This window comes from Hemibagrus wyckioides, linkage group LG19, assembly GCF_019097595.1.
Source record: "Hemibagrus wyckioides isolate EC202008001 linkage group LG19, SWU_Hwy_1.0, whole genome shotgun sequence".
Classification (NCBI taxonomy): Eukaryota; Metazoa; Chordata; class Actinopteri; order Siluriformes; family Bagridae; genus Hemibagrus; species Hemibagrus wyckioides.
Window position 1 is genome coordinate 15,309,677 of NC_080728.1, and position 12,885 is coordinate 15,322,561.

Genomic DNA, 12,885 nt, shown 5'->3' on the forward strand with positions numbered 1-12,885 from the left:
AGTGTCAGCAATGGAAGGACCATATAAGTGGATGATCCCAGGGGGAATTTTGTTTGAGAAGATAGGGCAAACCAAATTGAGTGTCATCCGTGTAATCCCAAGGTCAGACTGAATGGTCTTGTTATCATCCATATCAAGGCCTGCTGGTAGAGTCAGTGCCATAGAATGAGCAAAAAAAGCAAAGCACCGAGGTATTACATGGAATGAAAGAGTGTCTCCTATAATAGGAACAGATTTATCTCTATAATATAACTGTAACAAAGCCCTGACAGTGGAGACTCCTTCAAAAATGCTAAATAAACTTCCCCCTATAAACCATTACGCATCAGTTTACGTGGATTGTCTGCTATACAAATCCCTGGATAGGTTGTTACTATAAAAACTACAGCATATTAGAAAGAACTGTGCAGCCTGAACTACTGTCAGTCCATCATCCTCTAACCAACCAGAATTAAGCATTCAGAAGCACTGAGGCCTACTGATCAATAAAGCCACTATTTATTATACAGGGCTGCACTTGAAGCAAATATGGAAAGCTCTGTTTAATGAAAAGAAACAACAAGCTCAAAGACAGCATGTAAGAGATTTTAAGAGAGAAGGGATGAAGGAGAGCAGGCGGTAACTGACCCGGTGGTGGAAAGAAGGGGAAGAAGTCATCAAAAAGTCATCAAACAGGCAAGTGCTGGAGGTGGAAAAGGGCGCAGTGGATGTGGAGAAGAATTGAAAACAGTTGTGTTGGTCTAAACAGTGTGTTTATATCTTGTTTTAAAGAAATAATTGCTATGTATAATATGTCATGACCAGAGTGACTTTTATTCGCAGTAGCTTAATATTTTGGTATTGAATCTGTATTCTATATCAAATTGTTCAATACTGTTTGTATTGTGTTGTGACCAATTGACTTATAAAATGGATAATATTCCTTTTCCAGGAACCTCTCTCTCTCTCTCTCTCTCTCTCTCTTACTCGCTCACTGAGAGTCATAGTATAGCACAATGTGACCTAGAATTAAACTCAAGAGGTATCACACACACATACGCACAAAAGGTACAAATAAAGACATCCACAAGGAGGTGGGAAAATCAGAAGCTTTGCAGAAACGAGTGTTCGGACTCATAATTATAGAGAAGCCCAACATCTAATTTTTAATTATAACAGATAGAGAGAGGAGAGATGACTAACGATGAGAAATCCGCCAAACTGCTGACATATCTCGCTTTCATGGTCAACAAGACCATCTGCTCTCTCACACCTACACACATAGACACAAATATAATTGGATATACACACGCTTACTAAGATATACATACACAAATAAAACACTGTGCTAAATGAATCAACATAGCATATATAGGATATGTATACAACATAAAGAACTACATAATAAGAAAGTCATGTTTAGTTTGTGGTTATAAAATGATTTATCTCTTCACTTTAGGACAGCATGGCCTGTTCGCTGTGAGTGGCCTTCCGTTCATCTGCCTAGAGACAGAATCTGCCTGCTGGACTAGCAGGTCAGTTTAGAGGAAAGACTCTCTCCAGTTCAGCAAAAAGAAGTCTATAGAATAGCAATCAGTTGTTTGTGATTGTGTTGGTCATTTTGATGTGTAGCATTATATTTATGCCTTTATGCCTAATTGAGGCACCTACCAATTCCCTCCCAGTTACCTGCTCTGCTCTACCAACCGAAATGGGTGAAGGATAACATGTGCGTCTATGGAGACGAGTAAAGCCAGCCAAGGGTATTTCTTTGAACAGTGTGACAGGGTAACACTTAGAGGGAAGCACAATCTGTGCTCCTCTATATACAGTGCTTGAGCTCACAGATGCTAATGATTGGCTAGTGTCGCTGGGATTGACAGGGCAATGAGGGGATACCATCAAATTTCTGTTGTGTACAGGATGGTGAAGTCTTCATGATGTCCTGTAACTGAAAACTAAACAATATTGTGTGTGGTAACGGTTCACATGATAGATAGATAGATAGATAGATAGATAGATAGATAGATAGATAGATAGATAGATAGATAGATAGATAGATAGATAGATAGATAGATAGATAGATAGATAGATAGATAGATAGATCTTTTCAATATGATAAATGATAATGTAGTGTAAGGATATTGTAGCAAATTGAATGGAAATTTGTTTCTAATTTAAATTAATGAATTTTCTCTGTGTGTGTTTGCGTGTGTGTGTGTGTGTGTGTATGGACCTGCAGCAGGACATATGTTGCTGTCCTCTGCTAGCATATGGCATGTCCCTGGTGCTGGTAGGGAATCCTGTAACGATGTCATAGCTGGCACCAAGACATCAAAATGTGTCATTAGTTCAGGACACACACACACACACACCCTAAAAAGCACACTGTCTGTATCAAAAGAGTGCCATCATATTATCAGTCCTGTGCTCCATGTACAATCACTTCTGAATTCCTCCCGACCTTCATTACACACACCTTTCCCACAGACTCGGGCCTTTATGTAGGACACTAATGCTCCTGTCCAGCAGGAATCAAAGAGGATCAAAGTTTCTCACACGCTCCTTAATGGGCTGTGATATTGCATTGGCGAGCGAGACTTGCAGTTATAGAACACAATCTTCTATTTCACACAGAGAGAGAGAGGGGGGGGGGGGCTCTTCACAGCTCCAAAACTCAATGGAGCAATGGAGATAAATAGAGGTCATTTCTTCTGCCTCTGGAGTCTATGAGTGATATTTATGCAATGATATGATAGCTCTACCTATGTGAGTTATGTGTGTGTGTGTGTCTGTGTCTGTGTGTGTTTCAGCTGCCCATAGCACCGTGGGTGATGTGCATGGTAACACGTTCTTTATCTTTCAGTCTCAGCACAGGGATTGTGTTAGGCCACAACGTTATCTACAAGTGACACACATACAAACACAAATGCAAGCAAACACCCAGGTAACAGTTTTTATTCAGTTAGTAGAACCTTTGGTTCAAAGAACGGCCAATCTGAAAGGCTTAGGGTTTTTCTGAGGCCATTTTTTCACCTGTAGATATTTCCACAATGTTGCTGCCACATTTTAGTAGGAATGTAAATACTAAGATTTTTAATCTTGTCGTATAACCCGTGTTAACTTTTAAATGCAGACCAATCTTATTATACTGAATTCACTATAGAACTGGACAGAAGTGTGGCTTAATTTTAATTACAGCCTCTTAGATAATAGTTCGGCTGAATTTCTACAAGGAGTCTCCAAGGAGAATTTTATCACAGAGGTAAAACTTTTTCTTTGAGTTTTATGCTTTGGAAAATTTACAGAATTTTCGCGTCATGATTTCTGGGTAACATGATAAGCTTCACTTATGATTCTTTTTGAACTAATTTTGGGGACGTTCCACAGCATTAAACATGATTATAAAATGAGGGGGAAAACAGGATTAATTTCAAGATTCTTATAGCTAGAGATGATAAAATCTTTATACAATGATCGGCCATAACATTACGAGCACTGACAGGTGAAGTGAATAACACTGATGATCTCCTCATCATGGCACCTGTTAGTGGGTGGGATATATTAGGCAGCATATTAAACATTTTGTCCTCAAAGTTGATGTGTTAGAAGCAGGAAAAATGATTTGAGTGTAAGGATTTGAGTGAGTTTGATGAAGGGCCAAATTGTGATGGCTAGACCACTGGATCAGAGCATCTCCAAAACTGCAGCTCTTGTGGGGTGTTCCTGGTCTGCAGTGGTCAGTATCTATCAAAAGTGGTTTAAGGAAGGAACAGTGGTGAACCGGTGACAGGGTCATGGGCAGCCAAGGGTCATTGATGCACGTGGGGAGAGAAGGCTGGCCCGTGTGATCCGATCCAACAGACGAGCTACTGTTGTTCAAATTGCTGAAGAAGTTAATGCTGGTTCTGATAGAAAGGTCTCAGAATACTCAATGCAGGACGGGTCAGGGCTGTTTTGGCAGAAAAAGGGGGACCAACATTATATTAGGCAGCTGGTCATAATGTTATGCCTTATCGGTGGAACTAGAGATGATAGAGTAGTAGAAGTAACTCCTTCATGCCAGGCTGCATCACACTATTCTGTTATTGATTTTTTTTTTATAAATGTACATCGTACATGTAAGTATTTTGTCATCTATATCGAAATAATAAAGTATGGAAATGGTTTATATTGATAATACAATAAACAGTCTACCTCATTGCTTGAAATGGTTGTCGACTAGTAACTATTGTTCTAATAGTGACAGATGTAACATCCAGGTCAACTACACCCCCTCCTAATTGCCAGAGGTAACCCTCCCTCAAATATTGAACCATTTCCGGTTACTTCTGGATTATCCTAGCATTTAAGCAGCATGCATACTACACTCTGTGTACACTTGTTTGATTGTTTCCACGTGTATGACCATTGTCTGTATTTTCTCGTTGCCTAATTTGGATTTGTTCAGCGGTTCGACTGATACCCTGTGTTTGGATTATTCTCTGCCTGTTTAATTCTTTACGATTTTTGGATTATGTTTTTTTAAATTTTCTATTATTAAAACTCTCTGCATATGGATTTTTGCAACCTCCTGCCCCAGGGTCGTCATTGCAACAGGTTTTTAATAGGCTTTAGATCTGGGCTCTGACTGGACCATTCCAAAAAAAAAAAAACTGCTCCTCTTTCTTCTTTGTCTTTTTCTTCTTCTGCAGCTGTATAAAAGAGTCCTGCAGGTTTTTGTGCCAAAATAGATTAGTATTTAGAGCTATCCATCATTTTCTCTATCTTGACTAGAGCCCCAGTTCCAGCTGAAGAGAAGCACATTATGCTGCCACCACCGTGCTTCATCACCATCACTGTGTCCTGAGTGATAAGTTTTGCTTTTGCGCCAGAAATTTTATTTTATAATTATGCCCAAACAATATCCATATCCTACACAGTAATGGTTTAGGGTAATTTATAAGAGCTTATTTTTTATATATAAGGGCTTCTATCTAGCCCTTGTTATATGTTATACTACCACCACTATGCTTTACTGTAGGCACGGTATTCTTTGAGTGACATCCCGTCTTGTATATTTTATAATTACACCCAAAAAAGTCTACTTTGGTATCATCGGTCCATAACATACATATCGAATGCTTGAAATGAGTTTAATGATTTATTCTTTTATTTTTTTTGTAAGAAAAGGTTGTGTTTTTTATCTTTACTTATTCCTAAGGTTATTAAGCTTATGTCCTAGATTCAAACTTGATATCGTGTCTTTCATTTGATCGATATGTTTGCTTTATTTTTTTTTTATAGAAATAAATTCTTGCCGATAGTAAAAAAGAAAAAAAAAATCAAGCGTGAAATTAGTCAAAGGATGGAAAAACAGTGCAGAGAAAACATGACAGAAGGAAGAGGAAAAATTCATCATGAGCCAGCTAATCAAATCATTCACTAGGGATAATCCTCACTACCAGTGAGAGAGAAATAATAGCGTGCTTTGAGGAGGAAAAGCTGCACACGCTCTCTTTACACGTCCATCTTTCACTTTCTTTTTAGCATTAGGCTTAGTCTGACTGGGAATGTTGTGTGAGACAGTTGAATAACATTTGGAATTGGCTGATTTTTGGGATCTTCTCTGAATCTGTTGAATACACAGAACGCTTTAATAATGTTATCTCCTAGCTGAAAACACACGAGCACACACAAACACACACAAACGCAGCATGCTGTCATCAGCAGCAGGCTGAGAGGTGGTGTAAAGATGCAATCTTACGTCAGTTTGTAGTCAAGCCCAGTGAACAGGAACAGCTCTCTCTCTCTCTCTCTCTCTCTCTATCTGGTGAAAAGTGTGCTAGCAGCGAGAGCACTCGTTCTCCCTTGTCTACTCTTTGCCTTGACGCATTATCATTTTCAATTTCACTTGCTCACATACTGTACACACACTGTTTGCTTTTCAGCAACTAAGCACCGAGCGGCTAGCCAAGAATACGTCTCTCTCCATCTCTTTCTCTCTTTTTCCTTTAATAGATTTTTGTCTATTTCACACTCGTTGCTCTTCCGCTCGCTGTCCGTCAGCCGGTTGTCACGAGCAACCAGCCGAGCTGGCATAGTAATAGCGGTAGTACTTCTTCGATGTAAAATATGATACACGTTAAGCATTACAATGAGAAATCTAGCTTTTCTCCATAAATCAAAAGCATTTCGCTTGAAAGCCTGTAAATATAGCCTAGGAATAAAAAGCCAAATTGAATCTGCTCGTTACTTTTTCTAATCAGTATTTTCTTGTGATGAATCGTTCACAGAGGAGAGAACTCCTTGAGCCAGATCTTTTTTTCCTTGAGCCAGATCTTTACACAATCTGGATAATATATAAAACATAATTAAAAAAAATAAATTGTTTGGAATCCATGGCCTTAGCATAATACATTATATGGTAGAGAAAATCTGTTTTAAAAAAATTCGACTGCTTAGTTTGTTTAGAAACAAAAAAAATAAATGCCTTAAATCGCTTAACTCCCAGTGCAGTCGGGTAATTCTCCTGTAGGAAAAATTATACAGTGATGTGTTTATGAATAAAAAGTTGATAATAACCACAATAAACACTGATAAATTTGAACAGGTTATTGATAGGATTTTGGTTTGAGCTTTCTTCTTCTTCTTCTTCAGCTTTATAAATGGAGCCCACATCTGTTGTGTCATTGGTACTACCCATCATTCTCTCTATCTTGAATAGATACCCAGTCCTAGCTTAAGAGAATCAAGCATATAACATGATGCTGCCATGATAGAAGTGCTTCTATCTAGTCATCCTACCCCATAACCCAGACATCCCAATTCCCATTCAAGGAGGGACCAGTACATGTCAGAAATTCCTTCTTGAATGTCTCCCTCACTGATAAGTTTTTTCTCGAACTTTAAATCCATTTTGACAGGACGTCCCGTTCTTGGTGATGTTACAGTAGTGCACCATTTTTATCATTTTAGTGATGGCCTTCACGCTGTTTCAAGGTACAGCCTGTGTTTTGGAAATTTCTTTTGCATCACACTCCTGAATGATAACTTTCAACAGGGAGATCATGCTCTTGGCTGACCATGACTTCCATAAAACCAAGAAGATTAGATTAGATTAGATTAGATTAGATCACATTCAAGTTTATTGTCATTGTGCAAAGTACATGTACAAAGCCAACAAAATGCAAAATATAAGATATAGAGAAAATCCCAGTATCTTTATTTTGGGAAATCACTTATATGTTGAAAAATGATATTTACTTTTGAACCTGAGATTGGATTTGATTGGCTGATTTATAATATAATCACATAAAAGTGTTTACACACTATTTTTTCTTCCCATCTAAAAGGTTTCTACTTGTTTTTTTTCTTGGATTTTGTTGGTTGTTTAATCACATTAAAGCTAGAAAAAGATCTGTTGTGATGTATTTTACAGGAGTGTGTAGACTATTTGGATCCATTTTCGGATATAATGGAATTTAAAGTTTTATTTTTCAAAAAAATAACCCTGTTTTAAAACTGTGTAGGATCTATATTGCTTGTGTATGCTCGGGTTAGAAATCGGTATCACTGCTAGCACAGATCAATGCCCTAGCACATTATAAGGAAAGGAAAACACCAAGAGATAGTTTTGTTGAATTGATGAAAAGGGTTAAAGAAACTCCATAGGGAGGAGCTAGACTCCTGGAGTCTTTTTGTGTCTCTCGGTGCTTTATGTTGGTCAGTGGTGCACAGAGCAGCAGTGGTCATTATAGGAGCCTGAGCAGGTTAGATGTCTGCTACCTCGGGGACATATAGGCAGGTTCAGTATGAGCAGCGAGGACACAGTTCCTATTTTAAGGACAAGTTCAGTGGTCAAGCCCTCAGGCCAGGTGTCACTGGTGTCCCACATAAGAGACGCGACGGTGAGTCAGCAGAGCAGGTGGGACTGAAAGAGAGGAAGAAAGAGAGAAAGGAAGGAGCAAATGGGAAGACAGAAAAGGGAAAAACAAAAATGGATGGAGAGAATATTACCAGAATATTTTCTTCTTTCTAGAAAGAAATGCTTGGAAGAAAAAGCTCAGTTATATGCCACCAAAATAGTTAAAAACATTAATAAAAAAGTTATTTTAATAGTGAAAAGCTAAAAATTCTAAAATGGGAAGAGTGAAGAGTTGCAACTAAGCAACAGTTTCACTAAGAATAATCCTGCTTTCAGTAAGACCGGTGATAATAATTTGCTAGAGGAAATACTTTCCACACTTTATTTACACTTCATCCTTCGCTCTATTCCCCTCCAGCTCAGACCAAAATACATCTTTCTTCATAGTGATAAATTCCAAACCAGCACAACGATTTGCCAGACATCACAGGAAACATTATGCCTTACTGCCTAGCTCAGTGTGACATAGATTTACACCGTTATATCATTACATTACTTAATGCATGGTTATTATATGCAGACACTATTTCTGAGGTAGAAAGATGAATTATGTGAATATGAAATATGGAAGCACTGAGTTCATAGTTAATGATAGAGTGAGGATCACACTGAATAATCTCTCATTACTAGTTATGACCTAGGAAAAGAACAGATTTGGAAAAATAAAAGGAAAAACACAGTTCATTTCATTTTATTTGTATAAGACTTGGCATAAAGCTTCATAGAAATGCATTTCAATGAGAAATCTATCGTTTATCCACAAATCCAAAGCATTTTGCTTGTAAATAAAGTCTAGGAATAAAAATCCAAAAATGATTCTACTCATTACTTTTTCTAATCAGTATTTTTTTCTGTGATGAATCGTTCAACTCCTTGAGCCAGATCTTTTTAGATGAACCTCCTCTTCTGGAAAATATGTAAAACATAATTAAAAAAATGTTTGGGATCCATGGCCTCAGCATAATACATTATGTGGTTGAGAAAACCTGTTTTAAAAATTCGACTGCTTAGTTTGTTTGGAAAATGCCTTAAATCACTCAGTGCTCGGCTCAGCCAGATTTTCCTGTAAGAAAATGATCCATGATGTGTTTTAAAATCAGAATAAACACTGACAAATTTAAACAGGTTTTTGATAGGATTTTGATCCGAGCTTTCTTCTTCTTCTTCTTCTTCTTCTTCAGCTGTATATAAGAGGCCAACATCTTGTGTGTCAAAGTCTAGTATTTGGTTCTATCCATCATCTTAAACAGATCCCCAGTCCTAGCTTAAGGGAATCCTGCATATATATATAACATGATGCTCCCACCACCATGCTTCTTCAAGTTTGTATAATGTATAAAATATGATATACATTTTAGTTGTTTAAATTTATTAGTTTATCCCTAATGAGCAAGCCAGAAACTTCCTGATACAATATTAGGAAGAATTCTTGGACCAAGGAACAAGACTCAACAGTAAACCCATCCTCATCTGGATGCCAACGGATGGTGCGATTTTAAATAATGTTCCTTCTATAACTGTGTAGTATATACTGAAAATGTGCAATTATGTAGCCCTGGAAAATTCCTTCTAGTTTTAACCTGAAGTCTGTTTTGTTGAACTGATCACTGGTGGAGATATGAGTGCTGAACAGTTTATCCCTAACATGTATGCTTGTTTGAGTAGACCTGAAATATCTCACATGGAGACTCTGGACCTAAGAAGTGCTACTTTACTCATAAAGACCACTCCTGTACTTACTGAACTGAAAATTGAATCAGTTACTATATCTATGAATTATTATTTGAACCTTTTGAAGGAAACACGAGGTCCAGATATACAGTAAATACATCTAAAGTGCTTCAGCTAATCAGTGCAATTGTGAGAGTAAAAGGTTTTTCATACATATGTGTGCAAAATACCCCTTTCACCTTAACATTTAGCCCTAACATTAAGGTGGGCTTGTGTGAGCATAGCTTCGTATGAATTCAGTGATGAATGTTGTAAACCGTATATAAACTGCTTTAAATTTTAATCTTAAACCTGTTTATCTTAAACACTTTAGTCAGATATAGTGTATCACGTAAAGTATTAGTGTTAGCCAACATCGAGTTTATATACAGTGAATCAAAATATGCAGAATTAATGCATTTGGAAATGGTTGCTAAGTGACTGAGGATTGCCTGGACAAGCAGTTCACAGCAGTGTCAGCAAATCTGTGAGTAATTTGCCTGATTTACTCATCTTACATGCAAATGGAACATGCGAAGGCTGAACCCAAGAACCAATTACAAATCTTCATCATAATTAGAGTGTAATTTTAACCAATTATGTTAGGGCTAAAGTAGTTTTTACTAAACAGGGGCCAAAAATAAACAAGAAATAATAAATACGAACATGAAATCTTTATGTTCTTAAAAATATGAATAATTTTAAGGATTACATTCTGTGTAAACTCTAGAGAATATTCAGTGGGAAAATTCAGCAGTTTCGGAAAAACTCAAATCTGGTAGTTAAATCCATGCCAGAATTTCTTTCCCATTCCGATGTTTGACTTGATTATATTGTATCATGCAGCTGCCGCATGATTGGCTGATTGAATAGCTATATGAATGTTCCTAATAAAGTGAGCGGTGAGTGTAAATAGTAAAAATTTGTTATTTATAGTCCACAGATATTGATGATGTTGCTAGGAATTTGTCATGCAAAAATTAAACTACTTTTTTAAAATCTGTAATGTTAAAAAATACACTATTAAATAAGTAAGTAAGTAAGTCATGTATTTGTTTATTTGCCTGTCACGGACAAATGATGTTACGATAACTTGCTAATGAAAAAATTCTGTTCTACGCAATAAAATTAACTGCGAACAACGGTACTAAACTGTTATAAAATCGAGCTATTCAGCTTTGGTGCTGTAAATTCTAAACGATGGCCCCAACACTGAAAATATCCATCGCTAACTACAGAAAAGCGTTAAGAGGTTCAAGAGCATCGGATAGTACTTGGGGAAAAAAAAGGCTGATAAAGAATTGTAGTGAGATAAGAGAATTCACTGATAGCCACTTGAAAAAAAAAGTCTATCAGCCTTTCTAGAGATAAACGCAGAGCAACAGAAATCCTGTATTGAATGGCACAGCATAAAAGTTTCTATTTCATGGCAGAGTGCTGTGAGCTTGGAGAAAACATTTAGCGGATTTGAAAGGAGGACGCTCTTGATAACTGCAGTCGGCTCTTCCTGGCTCCTGCTGATAAATGGCCGTGTGGGGAGAGACGGTACAACTGGCTGGTCTCGTATGACAGACAGGCCTGAGAATACACTGGATAAGTAAGTCAGGTGTGGCGTTCATTTGCGGTGACTTATGAGCCCGTTTTGTTGCTTGGAATCCACTGTTCTCCGTCTTGCTCTGTTTCTCTAATGCCTAATGCTGTCCGTCTCTGCAGCGAGACTTTCTGGCAGCCGGGTGCATGAGTGGCAGAGGGCTAAAGCCCGTGGCTTTCTGCCTTCAGGGTTGACTGACAGATGGTTCTGTGTGTTTGGAGTGAATAAACATTATAATCCACCCTGCAAACATTCAACAAACCTCCTTTTTTCCTGCAGAGGAAGATAAACTGGATGTTAGACAAGAAATGACACAGCCACTTATAAACGTGTTAATCAGGCACACAGGACGATTCTCAGAAGTGTTTCTCTTTGTGCATTTAAGAAAACAGGAAGGATGTCATAAAGGATACTAATCACAACTTTTAAGTTTGATCGGATTTAGTATAAGTGCACTTTTAAACATTTAAACATTCAGACTAAATACACTATATTGCCAAAAAGTTTTGGGACACCCCTCCAAATCATTGAATTCAGGTGTTATTTTTCAGGGGCTGCTCTCGGCCCCTTTGTTCCAGTGAAAGGAACTCTTAATGCTTCAGCATACCAAGACATTTTGGACAATTTCATTTGAGGGAACAGTTTGGGGATGACCCCTTCCTGTTCCAACATGACTGTACACCAGTGCACAAAGCAAGGTCCATAAAGACATGGACAAGTGAGTTTAGTGTGGAGGAACTTGACTGGCCTGCACAGAGTCCTGACCTCAACCTGATAGAACACCTTTGGGACGAATTAGAGTGGAGACTGTGAGCCAGGTCTTCTCGTCCAACATCAGTGCCTGACCTCACAAATGCGCTTCTAGTGGAATGGTCAAAAATTCCCATAAACACACTCCTAAAACTTGTGGAAAGCCTTTCCAGAAGAGTTGAAACTGTTATAGCTGCAAAAGGTGGGCCAACTCCATATTACATTCATGTGCATGTAAAGGCAGATGTCCCAAAACTTTTGGCAATACTTTGTATACCATTTTCATCAATATGAATGAATTCAGTCTGATTGCAGGAGTAATGTTTAGCAGTGTACCCTAAACATCGCAATCTGATTCAAATATTTGTTTACAAGTGCATTAATTATATTCTATACAAACCCTTTGCACAAACACAGACCGTCTGTCAGGTTCGCATCACTTCACTGCACATGTGCAAACAGAATTTTTTTAAATCTGATTGTACAAAAAACATCCATATTTAAGTGTTTACATGGATAAATTCTTTTCCTATTTCCTGGTTTATTTCAGAGCTACAACACCCCTTACAATCTGCTCAAAATTTCATTCAAGCTTGATTGGATCGACTGAGGTGTTTCCATGATGGCATTCTCAAACTTTTAATCCAATTACTATCCAATTATGTGTTTACTGAATGTTTCTCTTTCTATGAAAGGAAAAGTCTACCTTGAAACACATTAATATGTGTATAGAAATATTTTTGGTTTTGTGTGCTGGTGCTAATGTGTGTTGGTTGGTGCTGTATTTTTCTTGTTACAGTGAGAAGTCGTTGGTTGTGTCATGCCCTTAGAGTCATAGTTATAGTTGGTGTTTAATAGGAGAAAAAAAATCAATAATCTCAGACATAGAAGATAACGGTTTGCTCTGCTTTACTCTAACGATGCTTCCTGTTCTAGCGTCTTACTTGCC